We start from the raw sequence: 11,095 nt of genomic DNA on the forward strand, positions 1-11,095 counted from the left end.
AAAACTATGAACAATGCTAACTTCTATCTATATGGTGAACTCTGTAAACTAAGCGAACTCTTTCAACAAAGGTGACCTTTGGTATTTATAGAGCTTCAGGGTGAAGAACTTTTTCTCTCATATGATTGCACTAATGGGATGGCATTAATTCTTTGTCTGATGCGCCGAATATTTGCACCGAAAAGTTGAGTGTACTTGCTACAGTAGGTCGTTAACGACTTGTCAACTTAATTCGGAATCGACCGTCATCAGCTTTCTGTCCCATCATGATTTATTAAGCTTTCACCCAGATGTGCCCACCTTGATGTGTTGGCTCTATGCGGCCACCTTCTTAAGCAAATTTTTGCGAACGCAAACGATCGCATAGCCTTGCGGTCACAATCTCTTAATGCGCTCGGACGTTAATTTCTTTGGATCGCATTTTCGCCTTGCGCCAATGCATTTTCGCCTTGCGCCAATGCATTTTCTGCACAAAATACATAAATTAGCTGTTTTAATGCGATGGACGCATGCGATCGCAATGTTATGAACTTAGTGCTTTTGGACACAATATTGTATATTTTTACCATCGCAATCCTGCATTGTTTTATAACTTTGCGCTGTAATAACGCGCATTTCTGCTCGTTATCATGGGGTAAAACCTATAGGTTGCAAATGGATCTACTAGAGGAAAAGAAATGTAGATGAAAAGGTGCAAACCTTTAAGTCTAGACCGGTGGAAAAGAGTTATACCAAAGTTGAGGGAGTGGACTACGAAGAAACTTTCTCACCTATTCCCATGCTTATATCTATCTGAATTCTCCTCTCCATTACCACATACTATGACTATAAAATATGGCAAATGAACGTTAAGACTGCCTTTTTGAATTGTAATCTTAAGGAGACCATCCACATGCAGCAACTAGAAGGATTCATTAAACAAGGTCAAGAGCAAACACTAACCTATTGAGGGGCACAAGATGCTTGTCAGATATTTGATGCACAATTTCAAGAGAATTTTGAGGAAATGAACAATTACAAGATGCTTTCAGGCATGGAATTGTGTTGTGTAGGTAATAATATCCTAGACTCCTCAAGAGGTTGAGGAAATGAGATGGATTAGGATTTGATCACTGAACAACAGTTAAGACCATCCTCAAGTATCTTCGAAGAATGAGGACTCATGCTTGTGTATGGAGCTAAGGATTTGATCCTTACAGGATAAACTGACTCTAATTTTAGACTGATAGGAATTTTAGGAAATCCACAACAGGATCAGTGTTCACCCTTAACAGAGGAGCTATAGTCTGGCGAAGCACAAAGCAATGTTACATTGTTGATTCTACCATGGAGGCAAAGTACGTAGTTGCTTGTGAAGCTGCGAGAGAAGCTGTATGGCTCAGGAAATTTTTAACAACCCTGAAAGTTGTTCCAGACATGTCAAATCTCATCATCCTCTATTTTGATAATAGTGGTGCTATGGAAAATTACAGGGAGCCTTGGAGCCAGAAGAGAAGAAGCACATTGAGTGCAAATATCATCTCATCCGAGAGATTATGCATCGAGGGAATGTGATCGTCACAAAGAACACTTCGAAGCACAATGTTATTAATCCATTTACAAAGGCTCTCATGGACAAAGTTTGGGTCACCTGGAGAGTCTGGGTCTATAAGACATGCATCAACTTGTCTAAGGCAAGTGGAAGATGTTATTGGGTATAATGTATACCCTAGTTTATTGTTTTGTGTACCATACTTTGTTTTTATGCTTTGTTTTGTACACTCCACTAGTTTTAGGACAATTGGGAGATTATTGGGGTTGATTCCCTAATCTCTCAGGTTTCATAGTTTGTAAATTATTTGTACACAAATTATTTATTTAATCAAATAAAGTGTTGTTTTATTCACCATTTAGTTTGCATTAACTCAATCCAATAAACTAAGATCCAAGGTTATTTAATGTAACATAAACATATATATAGGTGATATATAAGTGGATCATGTTTAAGTAATAACCCAAATGGTATGTAGTATATGGATTAGGTTGGGTACCTTATCTTGGTGACACAATGGATACAACCCACTTTATAATTTTTACAATACTTGTGATGTGTTACAAATGATCTAATCCTAATCTCATGTGAGTGAACTATACAAAGAGTTTGCATAAGACTAAATCGCAAAATGATTAACCTTTCTTTATAACGTCGTTATTTGAAAAGACTTAATTTCACTAGGATAACCATAGGTAACTTGACCTTAATCCTGAGTGAGTTATGAATTCCTGCCTATAAAGGTAATTCTTTGATCGGTATGGATGATAGTGGCAAGATTCGCCAACCCAATAAGACTACCATTTTGGGATTTGTTTGAGTGAGGAGTTGGGAACACAACTACACAAGAAAGAATTTACGTCTTCTCATCTTGAGGGTAAGTAGATGAATTTCTCCATTAAGGGTTGATTTTAGAAGGGTTTAGTTTATAGGTGAACTATAACTAATTGTTCATTAAAGGGATCAGCGGTACTTAAGGAATTAGATGTAACTACAGGAATAAAATGGTAATTTGACACAACTGTAGTTATGAGTAATATATGAAGGGTCAACTTACTATTGATTGATTATATCCGTGGACACAAAAATATATTTACAGTGCAAAACGTGCAGCTATCGATCTTTAGTAGAGTTAATCTTGTATCGTTTGAGCTTCTAATCTATAGGTCCAAAAGGTCCTCTTGCTAGCTCACTAAGGATAAAATAAGGGATAAGTGTTTTTGGAAGAATTTGAATTGTTCATATTCTTTGTGGAAATTAAAGGTGTTAATTATATTAATGTGATTAATATAAAGTATAATGTATGTTGATACATTATAGTATATAGTTAATTATAAATATGATTTATAATTAAAACTATATAATATGTAAGAGATATTCGAATAAGATTCAAATATTATTTATAAGAATAAGAATCATATAAATATTATAGGTTAAAATTGATTTGAATGAGATTCATATTAAAACTATAGATTATAAAAAAGAATTGCATTTTATATGATTAAAGTGCATAACATATAGTTAATTAACTAAATGTTGGTTAATTAATTATATAATACTATATTTTATAATATTAATAACTCCCCTAGGGAGTTAATTATTGGTTTTCAAGTGGGAGTTAATTAACTCCCTCCCTCCACCAGCTCTTTTATCTTTGGATTGTGTATGCAAAGACAGAAATCAAGGGTGTTGAATGTGAAACACAGAGAAAAAGCTCTCTGTAAGGGAAAAAAAAACTCACATCCTCTATGTAAAATCTTTCCTTTCTCCCAAAAACATTAAAGGAGACCACTCTTCCTACCCCTTGTCGGAGAATAGCAGAGGCTTCAAGTGATGGCATCCCATGTTGAAGAGTTTTCCAATGCTCGGGCAGTTCCGCTATTCGTGAACTTTGGAGAGGAAAATGAGAAGAGGATTTCTACAAAGGTAAGCAATTCTACTTCTCTTCCTCTCAGTAGAAAGCATGCTTATAGAATTTTAATGTTTATTCTATAATAATAGTATGTTTGCTTCTCTACATTTTAAGTGTTTCAAAATTGGGAACCAATTACGTTCATCCGCTTCCGCAAGGAATTCCATTCCTTTATAGAAATTAATCCTTTCTTGATGAACTCAAAATCTTCTTAAGAATACTTTTTTATCTCCCGATTTGACAGCTCGACGAGTCCATTATTCTACAAATGATATGTAGAGGTGATCATGTGCTTTAGTTGTACTTTTGAAGCAAAGTTGCCATATTTTTGTTGAGGAAGTGAATTCCTTCGTCACTGATGAGAGCTCTTAGAATTTCATATCTGTAGAAAATATTTTTTAGAAGGAATTTCTTTACCACTTTGGCATCATTAGAGGCAGTGGCTATTGCCTCAATCCATTTTGATACGTAGTCCACGGTGAGAAGGATGTATTCCCAAATGATGGCGGAAACTATCCTATGAAGTCTATTCCTTAGATGTCAAAGATTTCAACTTCGAGGATATGATATACTTCATAGGCATTTCACTTCTGGTCGTATAGTTTTCTGTTCTTTGACATTTGTCACATTCTTGAGCGAGGCATCTTTGAACAAAGTTGGCGAAAAGCATTCACTCTACAATACTTTGGTTGTTGTTTTAGTTCCTACCAAATGACCTTCATACGGAGCTTCATGACAAGGTTCAAGGATAGCCGGTACTTCTTCTTCTGCAACGCATCGCCTCCATATCTGATCCAGTTCTAGCTTGAATAGATATGTGTCGTTCCAAAAATAATGCTTAAGATCATGGAACTTCTTAACTGGTTTCTTTTGGCGGGACAACTCCTATAGCTAAATAATTCACAAAGTCAGCATACCATTGAATATGAACAATAGCTAGCAAACTTTTTTCAACGAACTCATCCCTGATTTCTTCAGATTTTTCAAAATTTTCTTTCAATCTTGATAAGTGATGGACCACCTCGTTCTCTATTCCTGTTCTATCTAGAATTTCAATGTCAAATTCTTATAGAAGGAGAATCCATTTTATTAATCGTGGCTCTACATCCTTCTTTGTTAGGAGGTATTTTAGTGTTGAATGATCGGTGTGAACATTTACCTTGGTCCCTAACAGATGGGACATGAATTTCCGAACTTAAACACTACCGGAAGCAACTCCTTTTTCGTAGTTGTGCAGTTTTCTTGGGCTTCATTCAGAGTTTTGCTCGCGTAATAAATTGGATGTATCACTCTCTCCTTCTTTTGAGCAAAGACAGCACCAATTGTGTAATCGCTGGTGTCATACATGAATTCAAATGGTAGTGACCAACCTTGCTCCATCATAATGTGTGTTGTTGTAAGCGTTGTCTTAAGTTTCTCAATGGCTTTTTTGCAATCTTGATCGAACACATAGGGTTTATCAACTTCCAACAGTCTGCATTAGAGTCTTGATATGAGCAAGAAGTTGTTTATAAATCGCATGTAGAACTCTGAAAAATTTTGTACATCTTTTACCGTGGCTTGAGTTGGAAGCTTAGAGATTAGCTCAACCTTGGTCGTCTTATCATCCAAGAGCGGTGGTCTTGCGACGACGATGTGGGGAGGATCGGTTGTGGATGGCAGCGTTACTCGACGGCGTGAGTCAGAGTAGAAAGAGAGAGATCGAAAGGGACGATATGTGGCTAAATGAAAACACAGGGGAGAGAGAGATCCGACGTGACGCGTCCGCGATCGAGTCTGGCAAACACTTGAGACATCTGGAGCTTCTCACATGGGGCGTCGGATCTAGCGGTGGACGGGCCTCTCACGCAAAGAAGGAGAAAAAAAACGCAGAGGAGAAGTGCTTCTGGCGTGGGCATGAAGAGGAAGAAGGGAAAAAAAATATTTACTTCTCTTTTTTTCTCTGTTTTTGCACACTCCACGAGGAGACCCATCACACACACATTTTTTCCTTTCCCAAAAACCCTAATTCACCAAATAAATTCCTAAATATAATTTTTTTTTTTTTTTTTCATTTTCCTTTTCCCTCTCCAAAGCCAAAGTCTCAAATTCCCAATATTTGTATTAATTAACCCAATTTCCTTCAAATCTCCTCCAAAATTTTCCTCCAATATTTTAAATCTTCTATCACTTAAAATCCAAATTGAATTATCTTGACATATTAATTCAATTTCAACCTCCAGAATCTAAATATGACACCAATTAATTCGAAATATCAAATTGGAATTACCTTAGAAATTGAATTAAAGTTTAAATCTCCAAATTTTTAGAATACACTCAAATAATCAAGACAATTAAATTAAAATTACCTGAAAATTTGGGATGTCACAAATATACCCCTAATCCCCTTCATTTTTCTCAGTAGAAACCTAAAACAACGACCTCAAATCCTCTATTATCTTCCAAAAAAAAAAAAAAAACAGAAACATCCACATAAACCCTTGAAATTTACATATAAAAAAAGGTGAAAAAAAAACTCCCAAGAATCAAAAATCTAAGAACACAAAGGCCCTAATTGTGTTGAGGTTGATGTCCTAAATCTCGTAGGGCGTCCTATAATTTGTAAACACATGTATGAACAAACATTTGTGATGTAATAATATGAGATATTTTCTTCACTATTGTCTATGAAATATGAGATGTTTTAGTTGCATTAATCACAAACCAATAAACTAAGATCCCTGGTTATTAACTTAAGTATGTATGTGGAGACATATAAGTAGATCATGCCTTAAGTGATAACCTAAATGGTCTGTAGTATATGGAAAAAAAGGGAAACCTTATCCCGGTGACACTACGGATACGAACTTACAAGTGTTATAAAGTGCTACGAACAGTCTGATCTTGATCATTCATGTGGAGACATGCGAGCGGGGTATCCTATACAAAGGAGTTTGTATGAAGCAGAGGTAAGTAGATAGATTGCTCCCTTAAGGGCTGATTTCAGAGCTTGAACAATGTGGCGCCACACCTTCTCATGGCCCGAGAAGTGTTCACTCATAGTAGGACTATGTTGTATTGTTCATTAGAGGATTTAGTGGTACTAAAGGAGTTAGATGTAACTATAGGGGCAAAACAGTAAATTGGCGCCACTGTACTTATGAGCGATTTGTGAAGGATCATCGTACTATTGATTGGTTATATCCAATGGATACAAAAATATATCTGTAGTGTGAAGAGTGCAGCTGTCGGTCTTTAGTGGAGTGCCCGACAGTTAACGGATGGTGGATATTGTGATTAAAGAGTTTACTTAGTTATTCACATACCGTTGGAGCTTCAAGCTACAGGTCCATAAGGTCCCCTTGGTAGCTCAATGGATTCAAGTTGAGAATTAGTTTTTGGGTTAGTTTGAAGCGTTTAAATTAACAAGAGAGAATTTGATTATATATGATATAATTAAATTGATTCAATTATATGTGATATAATTGATTTTATATATTAGATACATTATTTGGAGGAATTAATATAAAAATGATTTATATTAAATAAAGGAGAAAAGAACTATGGTTTAAATATTACATATTATGTGATATTAAAACTATAGGTTATAAATATAATATGATAAATTAGTTATTGTATTTATTTATAATAAAACAATTATTAGATAATTGTTTGGTTGGTTATTTGTTTCTCCTTTAACCGTATTTGAGTGGGAAGTTTCTTCCAGTTTTAATAACTGAAGAATAAAAGTGAAAATTTGATTGAGATAGACCTAAGATCATGGTTCTAATGAGATTAGAAATCTAAGTTTAATCTTTTAATTAATTTAATAGGATTAAATTGATTAACAAAAGATGAAATATGTACCAAATTTATCTATAAGGGACCTTTTGTCTAAGGCAGGTTCTGTCTAGGCTGGAGTATTTAAGCTGACAGAAACAAAATACCCCTACCTGGGAACCTATCTAGAAAGATGAATTAGATAGATTTGTTGCATGCATGCAAATTTGATGATAGTTTGTTAAAGTGTTTAATGAGACTTGATTCAAACTTGTTTAATTATCAAAAGCAAGAGTTGTTTTTTAGCAAATTAAACTCACACTTAGATAAAATCAGTAGTCGGATTGTCTAAGTTAATGTATCTCTAGTTAGAACATTCAGTGGGAGGTATTTGGGGTATATGATACTTCACTTAAATCTCTAACGTTTCTCCCTAAAGTTCACATGTGAGATCTATCCTCGGTCTCGAAACACCCTAGGAGTATCCCCCTAAAGGATGGTATTTGGGTAAGTCAATACCAAGGTGAATGGAGAGAATGTTCATAGTAAGTGAGAGTGAGACGTGTGACAACATATCCCACGGTCTCTCTCATTAGGTTGGATAACGTTTTGTGCATCGCCTCGAGGCACCCTAGGAGTGTCCCCCTAAAGGATGACATTTTTGCACGACTCTTTATCTGATCTCCTGTAAAGAATAAGGTCACTTTAGTCTCTTGTCCTAATCTGCTTTTCCCTACGGTGGGTGTATTAGGGCAAGACTCTAGGGCCTAAAATGAGGGGTTACATTTATGCGGAATTGATAAAGGTTAACATATTCTGGACCAAAAAATGGTGACTGTTAGAGTCAGTTACAAGAGTTGTTTCTATTTAATGATTGAGAATGTCTCATCCCAGTGAAAGGGCACCTGATCACCTCACCAGTAACTTTTGTCTTACCTCGCTGGGGTATCATTGCAAAATAGATGTCATTTCACTCAGGGTACATTGGAACTATTTTGCTAAAACCTAAAATTGGTATTAAAAGTGGTAGTGCAAATAGACTTATTAAGTTTGTTCATGTTTTTCAACAACTTTTAAAATGGCAACCGCCACTTTAGCTCTATTATCTGTCGACAAACTGACTGGCGAAAAGTACGCTAGTTGGAAAAACATAATTAATACCATACTTATCATCGATGACCTTCGGTTCATCCTTACGGAGGAGTGTCCTTCTATTCCAACTCAAACTTCCGCTTGAAATGTTCGAGAGGCATATGAGAAATGGACACGGATGAACGAGAAGTCCCAAGCTTACATCTTGGCCAGTCTGAATGACGTCTTGGCGAAGAAGCATGAGCCCATAGTCTCTGCGCATGAGATCATGAAGTCCCTGAGGGGAATGTTCGGACAACCATCTGGACAGCTCAAGTATGAAGCTCTCAAGTGCATCTTCAACTCCAAAATAGAGGAGGGTACATCTATTCGAGAACATGTTTTGAACATGATGGTGCACTTCAATGTGGCAGAGATGAATGGGGTCGACATCGATGAGGGCAGCCAGGTTAACATTATTCTGCAAACATTGCTAGAAAGCTTCATGTACTTTGTCAGCAATGTTGTGCTGAACAAAGTTGATTATATCTTTACAACACTTCTCAACGAGAGTCAGACATTCCAATCCTTGCTTAAAAGAAAGGAGAAGAGGGTTGGTAAGACAAATGTTTCTTCATCATCTAAGAAGGTCCATCGAGGTTCAACCTCAAGAACTAAGTCTGCACATTCTACTTCCAACACTAATAAGTGAAAGAAGAAAAAGGGTAGTAAAGGAAAGGGGAAGGCACCAGCTAACCCGTAACTTACCGCACAGCGGGGTAGGTAACCAACGTCGGTTGAGAAAGAAAAATGTTTCCATTGCAACCAGGGTGGGCACTGGAAGCGGAACTGTCCACACTGGTTAAAGGAAAGGAAGAAGGTTGAGGCCAAGGCCAAACAAGGTAAATTTGATTTACTGGTTTTGGAAACTTGTTTAGTGGAGAATGATGATTCTACCTGGATTATAGACTCTAGGGCCACTAATCATGTTTGTTCTTCTTTTCAGGGGATTAGATTCTGGCAGCAGCTTGAGGCTGATGAGATGACGATGCGAGTAGGCATCGGACACGTCGTCTCTGTCGTGGCAGTGGAAGGCCTCCAGTTGACTTTATAGAATAGATTTATCATTTTGAATGATGTATATGTAGTTTTTGAGTTAAAGAGGAACTTAATTTCTGTAAAGTGTTTGATTGAATGTAAATGTACTCTCAACTATTCGGTGAATAAAGTGTTTATTCTGAAAGATGGTGTTGAGATATGTTCAGCTAAACTGGAAAACAATTTATATGTGCTAGGCCGTTAACAACAAATTTTCTCCATAACATAGAGATGTTTAAAACTGTCGTAACTCAAAATAAACGACTTAAGGTTTCTCCTAAGGAAAATGCTCAACTTTGGCACCTTCGATTACCACACATCAATCTCAATAGGATTGAGAGGTTGGTAAAGAATGAACTTCTTAGCGAGTTAGAGAAAAATTCTTTAACTGTGTGCGAGTCATGCCTTGAAGGCAAGATGACTAAAAGACCTTTTACTGGAAAAGGTTATCGAGTAAAAGAGCCTCTAGAGTTAGTGCATTCAGACCTCTGTGGTCCGATGAATGTGCGAGCCAGGGGAGGCAACGGGTATTTCATCACTTTTACTGATGATTATGCAAGTTATGGGTATGTTTATTTGATGCAACATAAGTCAGAATCCTTTGAAAAATTCAAAGAGTTCAAGGCTGAAGTTGAAAATGCATTAGATAAACGGATTAAAACACTTCGATCTAATCAGGGTGAAAAGTTTTTAGATTCTGAGTTCTAGAACTATATGATAGAACATAGATTCGTTTCTTAACTCTCAGCACCTAGTACACCTCAGCAGATTGGTGTATCAGAGAGGAGAAACAGAACTCTGTTGGACATGGTTCGGTCAATGATGAGTTACGCTTCCTTATCGGACTCGTTTTGGGGTTTTGCAATAAAGACTGCAACTTATATCCTAAATCGTGTTCCTTCCAAGAGTGCCAGAACACTTTTGGAGTTGTGGAACGGATGTAAAGCTAGTTTGCATCACTTCCGCATCTAGGGTTGCCTAACACATGTGCTTGAGACTAATCTTAAGAAACTAGAAGCACGTTCGAGGTTATGCTTATTTGTAGGCTACCCCAAAGGGACGCGAGGGGGTTACTTTTATGATCCTAAGGAAAACAAGGTGTTTATGTCGACAAACACTATCTTCCTTGATAAAGATCATATAAGGGAGCATAATCCACGTAGTAAAATTGTGTTACGTGAACTTTCCAACGAAACTACTGAAACTTCACAAGAGTAGTTGAAGAGCCTGCTACATCAATAAGAGTTGTTGGTGGAAGTTCATCTAGTCGGTCTAATCCACCTCAAGAGTTGAGGGAACCTCGACGTAATTGGAGGGTTGCAAACCCACATGTTTGCTATATGGGTTTCACTAAAATCCTAGCTATGGTAGCCGATGGCGAGGTTGAGGATCCGTTTTCTTACAAGAAGGCAATGAAGGGGATCCGTTTTCTTACAAGAAGGCAATGAAGGATGTTGACCGAGATGAATGGGTCAAAGCCATGGATCTCGAGATGGAGTTTATGTACTTCAACTCAGTATGAGACCTTGTAGATCAACCTGATAGAGTTAAACCTATAGGTTATAAATGGATCTACAAGAGGAAACGGGGTGCTGATGGGAAGGTGCAAACTTTCAAGGCTAGACTTGTGGCAAAGGGTTATACCCAGGTGGAGGGAATTGACTATGAGGAGACTTTCTTGCCTTTTGCCATGCTTAAGTCTATCTGTATCCTCCTATCCATTG

This window comes from Benincasa hispida, chromosome 1 (genome assembly GCF_009727055.1).
Source record: "Benincasa hispida cultivar B227 chromosome 1, ASM972705v1, whole genome shotgun sequence".
Classification (NCBI taxonomy): Eukaryota; Viridiplantae; Streptophyta; class Magnoliopsida; order Cucurbitales; family Cucurbitaceae; genus Benincasa; species Benincasa hispida.